This window comes from Sminthopsis crassicaudata, chromosome 5 (genome assembly GCF_048593235.1).
Source record: "Sminthopsis crassicaudata isolate SCR6 chromosome 5, ASM4859323v1, whole genome shotgun sequence".
NCBI lineage: Eukaryota > Metazoa > Chordata > Mammalia > Dasyuromorphia > Dasyuridae > Sminthopsis > Sminthopsis crassicaudata.
Genome location: NC_133621.1, coordinates 37,592,839 through 37,605,544, shown reverse-complemented (window position 1 = coordinate 37,605,544; position 12,706 = coordinate 37,592,839). Strand labels below are relative to the sequence as shown.

Below are 12,706 nucleotides of genomic sequence, written 5' to 3'. Positions count from 1 at the left end.
TCAAGGATGATCAACCATCAAAAACTCAGCCACTGTGATTAAGATAGTGATCCAAGACAGTTCCAAAGGAGCCATGATGAAAATTTACTGAGATAGGGAACTGATGAACTCTGACTGCAAATTGAAGAACACTTTTTCTAAACAGTATTTTTTTAAACTTCATTTCTTTTTCTTAGGTTGTTTTTTTTGTTGTTGTTTTTATTTTTGTTTTTAGTTTTTGCTGCTGCTGTTGTTTTCCCAGGGGGCTGGTCTGTATTTAACATGGCTAATAGGGAAACATCTTCTAGATGACTTCATATGTATAATCAATATCAAATCACTTATCTTCTCAGGGAAGGAGGAGGGGTGGGAAAAAGGAAGATAATTGGAATTCAAAAATTTTTTAAATGAATATTAAAAATCACATATATAATGGTAAATATTTAACAAAAATTTTTTTATTAAAATAATGTAAAATTAAGGAAACTGAATATGAGTTTCTTAGGATTCTGCAATGAGTGAAGGCAGTCCTTCTACTAATGAATTGTAAGCTATGACTCCTTTCCTCCCTGCCTCCTTCCCTCCTTCCAGTTTCCTCTTCCCTTCCATGGCTTGTATTACCCATCTCACAAAATTGGGGAAATATTGTGCCATACATAGGGTGTCCTAAAAGTCTTAGAATCATTTACAGTTCTATACCTTACAAGGACACGATCATCATTATTGTCCTTCTCTTCTTAGTCCCTTTCTGATCTTGAATTTCAAACAAATAAAAATACAGAAAGGAATAAAGTTTGTAACTTCAATTTCTCTCTTGTTTCCTTCAAAATAAAACTCAGAACTGGCCTGTAGGAGTCATTTTCTTATCCTCATTCCAACAGCTAATGTTTCCCCCTAAAATTATCTTGTATTAACTATATATATTTTATCATGTTCGTGGATAAATATGTCATTTCTCCCTAAAGAGTGTAAATGCCAAGAAAGCACAACTTTACCACTTTTGTCTTTGTATCACTGGTGCCTTTCACATAGCAGGTGATAGAGAAATTCTTGTTTATTAAATGACTGAAGCTTAAACATTTTAAAAATTGTTCCTCTGCTCCTATATAGGTTGCCACAGGGATAGTGACACCTTCCCTACTTCCCTATTCTCTCCAAAATGGGACTCGATCAAATTTCTTTTAGTATTATGCAGTATTATTCTATTCCTCTGGACATTTTTTGAGTGGTTCAGGGTGATGAAGAATGAATTCTGCAGTCCTTAAAAATGAAGTACTACTAGCTCATCATTTCAGTAAAGCTACAGGAAATAAATTGAATGGGAAAGTAAAAAAGAGACGTTGACAAAGAGCATGTATTATTAAATTACTGGGCCCAATACTATGATTTACCTCATCTACAGCATGTTAACCTTTCTTGAGTAACATAAAGTAGCAAGTGCTAGCAATCTTGTTATAAAAAGCAGAGACTTCTGGATAGCTTCAGTCATAACTAGGGCTCTGGGTTGACCTCTTTCATTGGTTCCAGGTTTCTATCAATTTCCCTGCTTGTTAGCATCTTCACAAGAGAATTAGAAATTGAAAGAAAAGGAGATGAAACTCAAATCAGTTGGTTTGACTCCTTGACAGATAGCTTAGTGAATTAGAATCATGGGATTTAAAGCTGGAGATCAACTCATTCAGAGCTGTAACCAGGGAATCTGACATAGGTGAGCAAATGGTGAATGAGGAATAGCTTGTGCTCCTCATCTGCTACAAGGATGAGTACCACAGGTGATGGTCCCTCAGTTTTCACTCTCTTTATTCCAGACTCCCTTGACCCACTGCCATTGGGTTGCTGTGGTTACTACTCTCATGTGATGTCATCTTATATAGCACCTACTACTACGTCTTTTGAATCTGTTTTGGAAATCTTAGGTTCATTTTTCTTGGATATTAGGAGTTGGGTGGCTGAAAGAAATGGTCACTGTGGTAGAAACATAAGGCTGATTTAAGACTTAAAGAATGATGCAAATACCTAAAGTTTTCATACATGGAATGAATTAGTTAATTTATGAGGGTCTGGATGTTAAGGCAAATGAGAATGTAAACTGTGGAGCAAAAACTGGAAAAGATGGGCAGACAGACAGATAAATAGTTCTTTATCAAATAAAGCATTTGTCAAGCAATGTTCCATAAAATGTGCTTGTTCCCAAGGATACAAATATAAACACATTAGAGAGGCACACTCTCACAAAGCTTGTATTCTAAGGGAGGAATACTATACATAGAGGGATGAAGGAAAGAGAGATGGATTGTGATATCATGGGTAGATGACCAAAAAGTGGTGTGGTGGCCTGATCCTTTCAACTATGGCAAAAATCATTGATTAGAGCTATTAGATATAAAAAGATAGAGATCAAGTTTTTCGTGAGAAGGACATGGGATGGTACCCACAAAAGAGATAGGAATTGCTTCGAGAGGTAAACTGTGCTGAGACTCTGCTTCCAAAAACCTTTGCTGTAAGGTTTGTGTATAAGCCCTAACATTTTTGTTTATTGTTTATTGTTTATTGGAGGTTGGTTTGTTTTTTTAAAACTTGAGTTGCTAGAATAAGGGAGTAGGGACTTTTAAAGTGTCTTCTGGGTATTCCAAGCAGATGTCAGAGATGAAAAGAAGTATATATTAGACAAACAGATCAGGAAATGGAAGATCACAGTCTTTGGTGGTCTGTTTTTAAATCTGATGCCAGTGACTCCACTGCCTGTGACTGCACTATGGGAGAGGAAGCAGTATGCCTTTCAATTCTGGCATCTGGATGATATCTTTGCTTAGTCCCATCTTGTTTCTTTCTTTCTTGTCGAGTTACAAATGAATAAAATTTTTAATGATTTTAAGTGATTAATTGGAGGTCACACACAGAGAAAATAGCAGCTATTAGAATCGGAAAAATAGATTCAGAAATGAAAGAAACATTAGAGACAACTGATTTCTTTTTACAGAAGGGGGAACTGGGCCATATAGTCTATAAATGAAGTCACACAGAATTAGGATTCAATATTAAGATCTCTGACTCTAAATCCAAATTCCAAACTTTAAGGTTCATAGCTTTGTGTCAATCCCACAGAATTGTGGATTTCACTCCTCCATTCTCCACCTCTGCCCATATTAATCTGGCCAAGTAAGAGATGGCTATTATTAAGTATTTGGATTCAGACTGTCAGGAAAGAGTTCAAGGCAAGAACTATAGCTCAAGATTAATATTATTTAGGAAGAACATTGAAGATGGTTCTAGTTGTGGCCTCTTGGGTCAGAAAAATGTTATCCAACTTTTCTAGTTTCAAGAACATGTGAGATTAAACTGTCATCCTTGTCTTTGCATATGTGGTGGTGGGGAAGTGGTCCTCTGCCACTGAACAGTAAGTTGAGTCAATTACCCAGAACTTTTTAGGCACCAACTATTTTCCAGATGCTGTTCTTCATATTAGGAATATAAAGCCCAAAGTAAAAAAGATCCTGACATTCAGAAGTTCACTTATGAAGGGTAATATATACTTGTGTAGGTGAGAGGGGAAGAAGGCACTAGTGTTGTGCCACAGTTATTGTCCTGACTCAGTTTCTCTAAATTGTTCTGTTTCCCTAAATTATTATGCTTCACTTACCCTAAATTGTTCTGTCTCAGTTTCCCTGGTCTCAACCCCCCCTTTTCTGCTCATTAGAATGGAGACAATTAGGGCTGGGGAGATCTGACATTCCAGAAGATAAAACTCCAGATGTCCTATCTCAGATACCTAATTGGTATCTTTAAGTTCAGACTTCCTGTCTCTAGCTGGACACCACCTTAACTCCCAGTTAGTAAGAATTTATTGTCCTAGTCCCCAACTTGTCAGAACTAGATTAATGGTCCCTCCTGGAGATTCCCTGCTTACCAGAGTTTGGACTCTACCCCCCTTTGTCTACTCGAGCTTAGAGTTATATATATATATATATATATATATATATATATATATATATATATATATATATATGTCATTGAGAACTCACATTTGCTGCTTTATGCTTTGGACATCAGCCCCAGGGGCAATATGCCCCCAGCATCTCTAAGTAATGCAAATAAAATATTAAACACTCACTAATTTCTATCTTGCCTCAGTTTCTCTGGCATTACACTAGAAGCTGTGGGCATCTGGAAGGATTATCTATAGAAGTACTTCTATTTCTTTATTGTATTTATTGTATACATGATCTTCCTGGACCTGCTTTCTCAACTTTTTGCCAATTCATATGTCCCTCAGTATTTCACTGTAATTGCCATGGTCATAATTTTTAAAGATGTTGTAGATTTTTAAATAAAATATGTGTTGAATGTGAAAATTAGGAATTACTTTAGGGCATTCAACATAGAGTTGAAAGGTACGTTTGACCATTGAGCATAGAGAGTTGCAGCATTTCTGAATTGGAAAGAAGGTCAGAGGTCATCAAATGGCAGTTCATCCTACCCAAAAATCCTCTTTTCAGTGCACCCGGACAAATGGGTATCCAGCTGTAGCTCTTCCCCCAAAGAAAGGCAAGTCCCTATATCCAAAGTCAGCACAAGTTTTCTCTAAGTCTAAGTGAATTTCTCTGAGTCTTCTATTCCTCTGAGACAGAAAAAAAACCACTTTCTATCCTCCCTTTGGCAGACCTTTGCTTTCATGTCTCCTCCCTTCCCCTCTCCATTTTTCACATGTCTGGGTTCTCTAAATATTTCTTCATATGAGGTATAATCTCTTTACTTTTTCCCACCCTATATAAACCTCTGGAGGTTGCTTTACTCTTGCTGCCTATTTCTGTAAAAATTCGTTTACCCAGCTGGAAACTACAAAGCCCTGGGGATGGACAGTATCTGAGCCAAAAGCTCTGAGTATATTTTCAGGCCCACTTTGTTCTTCCAATCATCAGTTTCTTCATTTAATTAGCTCACAATGGGATCCAGGACCTTATCTCTATCAGGTGGTGTTAGGCACCTGGGCTTTGAAGTAAGCTGGGAAATAGCAAATGCTGATACTACATTTAAGGTTATCTTTAGCTTATGCTCAATTACAATGAACCAACTCTGGCAAGAAATGGAAGATTCAAAGGAATAACAAATTAATTTATTCTAATAACCCACGAATACAATGAGGCACTTGCTTCTATATTGCTTCCTTCTCCCCCCACATTCTCCACCAATAAAGCAAATAAAACATATATGATGTGAACTGAGTTTCTTGATTTAACCATCAGATTCTATCCCTTATAGCCCAGGAGTACTTTCTAAAGGCAGTGAATTGTGATTCCTTCTGCTTTGTTCAGATGGATGGGGATGGGGAGGGAATGTACTTATGCAAGTGGGCTAGGACTTGTATCTTATCCAACAGAATTGAACTTTCTCATCCTTTCCCTGCAATAGCTCCTGAAACCAAAGAATATCCTGGTTTCAGGAACATTCTTTGGTAGCACATCATATCTTTTGAGATCCTGGGCATCTTTATAAAAGTGGTACATTTTATAAAAATGGTACATTTTCTCTTTCTCTGGGGGAGCAGAAGACAATTATGTTGTTCAGTTGTTTGAGTCACATTTAGCTCTTCATGATCCCATTTGGGGTTTTCTTGGCAGTGATACAGGAAAGAATTGTCATTTCTTTCTCAGGTTCATTTTACAAATAAGGAAACTGAGGTAAACAGAGTTAAAGGACATTTCTAGAGTCACACAGCTAGAAACTTGTGTGAGGTCAGATTAGAACTCAGAAGATTAGTCTGCCAGACTCCAGGGCTGGAGCGCTATCCACTGTGCCACCCAGATACCCTGAAACTAAGTATAAAGAATTGTCATATATATATATATATGTGTGTGTGTGTGTGTGTGTCTATGCACTTGTATATATAGTGATACATTATATAGATTTATATTGTATTATTTATTATATATTACATATAATATAAAAATATAGATAAATAATTATATAAACTACTAAAGAGTGTGGGCATGAGCCTTGCCTATAGAAATCTCTTTGCCTAAAGTTGCTATTAAGGTCTTCTATTTATAAAGAGCACTTCTTGTTCATGGTCAGCCAGTAGAATTGTGTTAAAGAACATAGAATACTTACCCTCATTGAAAGACCCCTTTAGGAAGACAGATCCCATTTTTAAGGATTCAAGAAGGCATCTGTACCTCCTGCTGAACATATTCTCTTCTACCAGCCTGGTTGCTGGGCTAGTTGTGTTTAGTTTTGTTGCAGAATCTTCTCATTGACCAGGGATCATTACCTGGGGCCATGAACTTTTGCTTCTTGTTTATATACCTTTTTTTAATATTTCAGTAACTTCATTTCTACATAATTGGTTGAATTCTGTGTATTTTGTTTTATGTTTTTAAAAACATCTATTTGCAAAGGGGTTCATTCTGCACCAAAAGGTTAGCAGCCCTGGCTCTTAACAAAACAAGGATTTTCTTACCTGGATTTCTTGAAGACTCCATTCAAATGCTACTTCTTCAAAAGTCTTTCCTGGTCCTCCCCCAGAGTACTCCTTTCTTTCTGGCTCAATACATCATCAAATATGATGTTCAGGCTAGAATAAAAAGACATTTGTGAAATTGTGGGCTAAGGGAAATTCTACTCTAATAGTAAGTACTGGAAGAATTATTTGCAGAAAAGATGATATATTATTATATAAACAGTAAAATTATTACTGGTTGTTTCCCTAGGATTGACAACCCAGTTGGACAAGTAAGATTGCAGTGTTTGCAATCCAGATCTGCTAGGGAGGCCAACCATTTAGCAAGGATGGGTGACTAGAAATCTTTCATTCTGAGCAGGATTTGAGGAAGGGAATATTAGGACTCTGATTCTTTTTTTTTTTAATTTAATTTTTATTTTATTTTATAATTATAACATTTTTTTGACAGTACATATGCATGGGTAATTTTTTACAACATTATCCCTTGCACTTACTTCTGTTCAGATTTTTTCCCTTCCTCCCCCAAACCCCTCCCCCAGATGGCAGGCAGTCTTATACATGTTAAATATATTACAATATATTCTAGATACAATATATGTGTATAGAACCAATTTTTTTGTTGCACAGGAAGAATTGGATTCAGAAGGTAAAAGTAACAGTTTACATTCATTTCCCAGTGTTCCTTTTCTGGATGTAGCTGATTCTGCCCATCATTCATCAATTGGAACTGGATTAGCTCTTCTCTATGTTGAAGATATCCACTTCCATCAGCATACATCCTCGTACAGTATCATTGTTGAAGTGTATAATGATCTTCTGGTTCTGCTCGTTTCACTCAGCATCAGTTGATGTAAGTCTCTCCAAGCCTCTCTGTATTCCTCCTGTTGGTCATTTCTTACAGAACAATAATATTCCATAACATTCATATACCATAATTTACCCAACCATTCTCCAATTGATGGACATCCATTCATCTTCCAGCTTCTAGCCACTATGAAAAGGGCTGCCACAAACATTTTGACACATACAGGACCCTTTCCCTTCTTTAGTATTTCCTTGGGATATAAGCCCAGTAGTAGCACTGCTGGGTCAAAGGGTATGCACATTTTGATAACTTTTTGGGCATAATTCCAGATTGCTCTCCAGAATGGTTGGATTCTTTCACAACTCCACCAACAATGCATCAGTGTCCCAGTTTTCCCACATCCCCTCCAACATTCATCATTATTTGTTCCTGTCATCTTAGCCAATCTGACAGGTGTGTAGTGGTATCTCAGAGTGGTCTTAATTTGCATTTCTCCGATCAGTAGTGATTTGGAACACTCTTTCATATGAGTGGAAATAGTTTTAATTTCATCATCTGAAAATTGTCTGTTCATATCCTTTGACCATTTATCAATTGGAGAATGGCATGATTTCTTATAAATTAAAGTCAATTCTCTGTATATTTTGGAGATGAGGCCTTTATCAGAACCTTTAACTGTAAAAATGTTTTCCCAATTTGTTACTTCCCTTCTAATCTTGTTTGATTAGTTTTGTTTGTACAGAAACTTTTTAATTTGGTGTAATCAAAATTTTCTATTTTGTGATCAATAATGGTCTCTAGTTCTCCCTTGGACACAAACTCCTTCCTCCTCCACAAGTCTGAGAGGTAAACCATCCCCTGTTCCTCCAATTTATTTATGATTTCGTTCTTTATGCCTAAATCATGGACCCATTTTGATCTTATCTTAGTATGTGGTGTTAAATGTGGGTCCATGCCTAGTTTCTGCCATACTAATTTCCAGTTTTCCCAGCAGTTTTTGTCAAATAATGAATTATTATCCCAAAATTTGGGATCTTTGGGTTTGTCAAACACTAGATTGCTATTTTTATTCACTATCTTGCCCTGTGAACCTAACCTATGCCACTGATCAACTAGTCTATTTCTTAGCCAATACCAAATGGTTTTGGTGACTGTTGCTTTATAATACAGTTCTAGATCGACTCTGATTCTTTTAAAGGAATTTTAATTCCATCTCTCCACTTTTGAGCACACAAAGACCACTCTCTATTCCTTCCTCTCTTTTTTCCTCCCCTGTACCGTATTTCCCACATCTCACTCCTAGATCTCTAAAGGCCAAAGCAATAGTGGTGATTGTCTGCATCTTTCATGGATTTGAATGAATGGCTTAATTTGTTTTGTTTTGTTTTGTTTTTATTGTTGTTGTTGTTGTTGTTGTTGTTGTTGTTTTAGTGGAATGTAGGGGGTTGAGTGGGTAGCTAAGAAGAATGGAATTAAAGTTGAATTATTTTTCTTTCTCAGACCATGGGAACAACTTTTCAAAAGGCCAGTTCTTAAGTAGGTTCCTAGGACCAGAGATTTAGAACTGGTCACATCCTTAAAGGTCCATCTAATCCAATCCTTTCAGAAAATTATTGTGATTTATCCAAGGCCACATAGTTCATAACTAATAGAGATGAGATTTAAGCCTAAGGCCTCAGTCTCTGCATCCATAGCCATTCTTTTCAAGGTGCCTTTTTACAATAATTCATTTTCAATATCTTAAGTACTTCAATCTCATTTTGTTGTAGGCAGTAGTTAAATATTCATAACAAACAGGGAAACTAATTTTGGCCTTAGATTGTTAATAAAACCAAAACTTCCTGATAAGAGAGTAACCCCCTCATCTATCATCTCACGAGCCCACCTCACGACAAACCTATCCCCTGAGCCCAACTAAGTTCTATAATAATAATAATAATTTTATTATTGTAACGGTAATATTTGTATAATGTTTACTATGTGCCAGGTACACTGGTAAGTACTTTACAATCATCATCACATTTGATTCTCACATCAATGCTGGTAGGCAAGTACCATTATTATCTTCACTTTACAGATAAAGAAACTGAGGTAAACAGGGGTTCAGGGACTTGCTACCTAGTAAATATTTAAGGCCAGTTTTAAATTCCTGACTCCAGTCCTAGCTCTATCCATTGTACCAAAGAGTCCTTTTTATATTTTTAATCTGTTGTCTTTTTCCTCTCTAGGGAGATTGCCCCCCCTACCCTCAACCAAAAAAAAAAATACAAAAGCAAAAAACCCTCATATTAGTTTTAGTTTTGTACTTTGTACTTTAAAGTTTGACATGAATTGAATTCCCTTTTACCAGCAAAAAATCATAGGCTTTCAGCAAGTCACATGGTTAATGATGATTGAATGAGTATCTGATAGCTGAGTGGCAAATAGCAGGCTCATTTTGACAAAGAAGGGTTCTTGCTGCTTGGCTGTAGCTAAGATTGCATGACAAAAATGGTGAGTCTACTTAAAATACATACATACATACATACATATGCTATTTCTAGAGAACTTGTGACAGCTAGTGCTTTAATCTAAGGACAAGATGGGGAAGGAGGTCACTGCAGCCACCCATGTATTACTACTTTCTAAAGCTAAAATGGAATAGATTACAGATTGAATACCTGAGGTGCTGCTCAATCAGCCTCTCAAAGGCATGCCATTTTAAAAAGGCCATGAAAGAGAATAACTGAAGTTATCAAGTAGATATTTCTTTTTTTTTTTTACTCTTAGATTTCCTTTTCTCCCTTTACTTACTTTGTCCTTTTTTTTTTTTCTACTCTTGCTTTTATTTTTAAACCTCTCCAGTGTTACTAAAGCCGTTTAACTTTTCTGGCCTCAGTTTTCCTCATCTGTGCAACGAGGGAGTTAGCTTAAGCTACTCTCTGAAGTCCCTTGCAGGTTGATTTCTATGATCTTCCTCTGTTCTCTGCCATATTTAAGTCTTATCTTAGGTGTAGTCACCCCCATTGACTAATCTCATGAGATAACACAGAAGAAAACACTTTAGGAATACATGAGAGCTGATTCCAAGTATTTGATGTCACCTATGAAAGAGAAATTACACTAGTTTTCTTTGGTTTGCCCCTGGAGGGCACATCAGAAGTATGGAGAGAAGCTACAAAACTGAGAATTGTGGGTGAGTGTCATATAAGATTTCCAAACATTGTGAGAGAAATTCCAAGATAGTAGAATTTTTCTCTGAAAAAGAGAAATTGGAATCTAAATTTCCTAATAGGTGGTAGAAACCAGGACTTCTGATTCCAAACCTAGTCTTCTTTCAGAGATCCTCAGTCCCTTGCAGAAAGTATTAGGTCTTTTTCCAGACTTTCCCACGACTGCTCCATCTGACCAACAGTCTCAAGAAGTCCCTAGTTTGAGTTCTAAATAATTCCTCATGATTCAGAGCTGGATGTGAGCAAAGGAATGAGATGTTCCAAGCTGTGTCATCACCCTCCATTTGTAACAGGCGCTTGCCTTTGAAGTTTTGCAGTGAGAGGCTGCTCTGAAGATGGATTTCCAAAAGAGATCCCAAATAGATTTTGACACATCACTCGATGCTTACATCTCTGGGAGAGAGAGCATCAGCCAACAAAGACCGCCCTTCAGAAGTCAGCATGGCGAGGGAATCCGTGTGAGCTCAATCACAAGGGGAAAGCCAGGAACTGATAGCAACAGCAGTCCTGAGCATTTCTTTCTTTTGTGTGTGTGCACGTCACTTGACTTTTGAAATGAGACATCAAAGTTACTAGGAAGACCCTTAATAAAAATGGGCAGCAGAGGGGCCCTTTTATTCCACCAAGCAGAGACATTTCATCTCAGTGGTACCTTTTTTCCCAAACTGATTGGCTATAAATAGCAATTTAGTCTTTCTTCTCACTTCTGAGGACCCTCTGATTTGTGCATTTGGATATCCAAATGATGCAGAGGCAGATTTTCATCTATCAGCTAGTATTTCACCTTCATGGAAAAAAGTCCAAGGCCCTAGAATGTTTCTCTGGTACTATTTCTCTATGAATTGATTATCCCTTTCTCTGTAGGGCTTGAAAAGTATAGAACTTATGGCCATTAAAAAGGTTCAAGAGATATAGTTTTTTGATAATTTAATCATTTTTATTAATAAGACTATCCTGCTTATTAATAAAAGGATGTCTCTTTCGTAAACCAAAAACAATCATGGAGCACCCCTACTCAGGGTGGAAATCTACCTTGATTGGTTAACAATTAATGAGAAAATGAATATTTCCTTAAGGGACTGAGAGTGATATCACTTTACCCTTGGACAGAGTCTGGTATCCCTAACACCAGATGCCCGTCTTCACCCTTATCTTGGGAAATATATGTTTTAAAAATTTAATGTTCAAAAATCTGAAACACAAGGCTATGCAAAGGTCAACATTGAAAAATTATCCATGCATATATTTTGAAAATAGAAAGCTTTTAAAAAAATTTAATGGTCCACCCAAGCCTGAACAGAACAAAATGGCCATTCTGTCTGGATGGGATCTGAACAAGAAAATTAGACCAGTCTCATCATCAGCAATGGCCTTTAAGAGACAGTTCTTTTTTTGTAAAATCAGGACTTTAGAAAAAGGGGGGGAACTCTGGATCTCCCCAAATCATTGTTCTTAATAATTATTTCTCTCAAACTTTTTTATGCAGTTGAGACAGTGGAAACAAAAGAATATTCAAAATTCACAAGGAGAAATGGAGCTAGCAAAGATGGGTAGCTGTAAACTTTTGCTAAGTGATACCATAGTAGAGGACTTCTCAAACTTTTTTCCATTCCTGACTCCTTTTCACCTGAGAAATTTTTATGGCAACACAAGTTGGTATGAGACCCCATATGGGGTTACAATTTAAGAAAATTTGCTATAGTGCACAGAGATCTGGGTCTGGACTTGGGAAGATCCAAATTCAAATTTGGACTCAAACACTTAGTAGCTGTATGACCTTGGAAAAGTCATGTAATCTCAGTTTGCCTCAGCTTCTTCATTTGTTAAATGGATGTCATAATAGTACCTATCTTCCAAGATTGTTATGAAATTCAAATAAGATACTTGTAGCTTAACCCTGTGTCTGTCATATAGTAGGCTCTTATTAAATATTTGTTTCTTTCCTCATCAATTGATCAAAAATATTTATTAAATACCCTAAATTATTCCAGGCACTGTTCTAAGTACTAGGGAGACCAAAAGTAACAAAAACCAATCTCTTCCCTCAGAGAGCTTACAATCTAAAGGAGAGAGACAACATTAAAACAAAGATATATAAGGAGAAAGCTATAAACAGGCTACATTGGAAATAATTGAAAGAAAGAAAACCCTAGTATTAAGAGAGATTTTTCCCCAAGATCATCAAACCAGTGGCCACATCCTCAGCATAGTCTTTGTTTACAGAGGAATTTTATATCAGGAAGACCTGAA

At 36.7% G+C, this 12,706-nt stretch overlaps 1 protein-coding gene across 4 annotated transcripts in view; it reads left to right on the top strand.

Moving 5' to 3' along the window:
• CPNE4 (copine 4) overlaps nucleotides 1-12,706 on the top strand; it is a 419,473-nt gene that overhangs the window by 237,833 nt on the left and 168,934 nt on the right. The window contains exon 1 of one of the 4 annotated variants that reach the window (XM_074271068.1): nucleotides 2,263-2,440. The exons of 2 other annotated variants lie outside the window; for them this stretch is intronic. The gene's annotated coding sequence lies outside the window, so the exon portion shown is untranslated. Of the gene's footprint in view, nucleotides 1-2,262; nucleotides 2,480-12,706 lie in introns of those variants that run through there. One more of the 4 variants, XM_074271067.1, reaches the window with a different exon arrangement.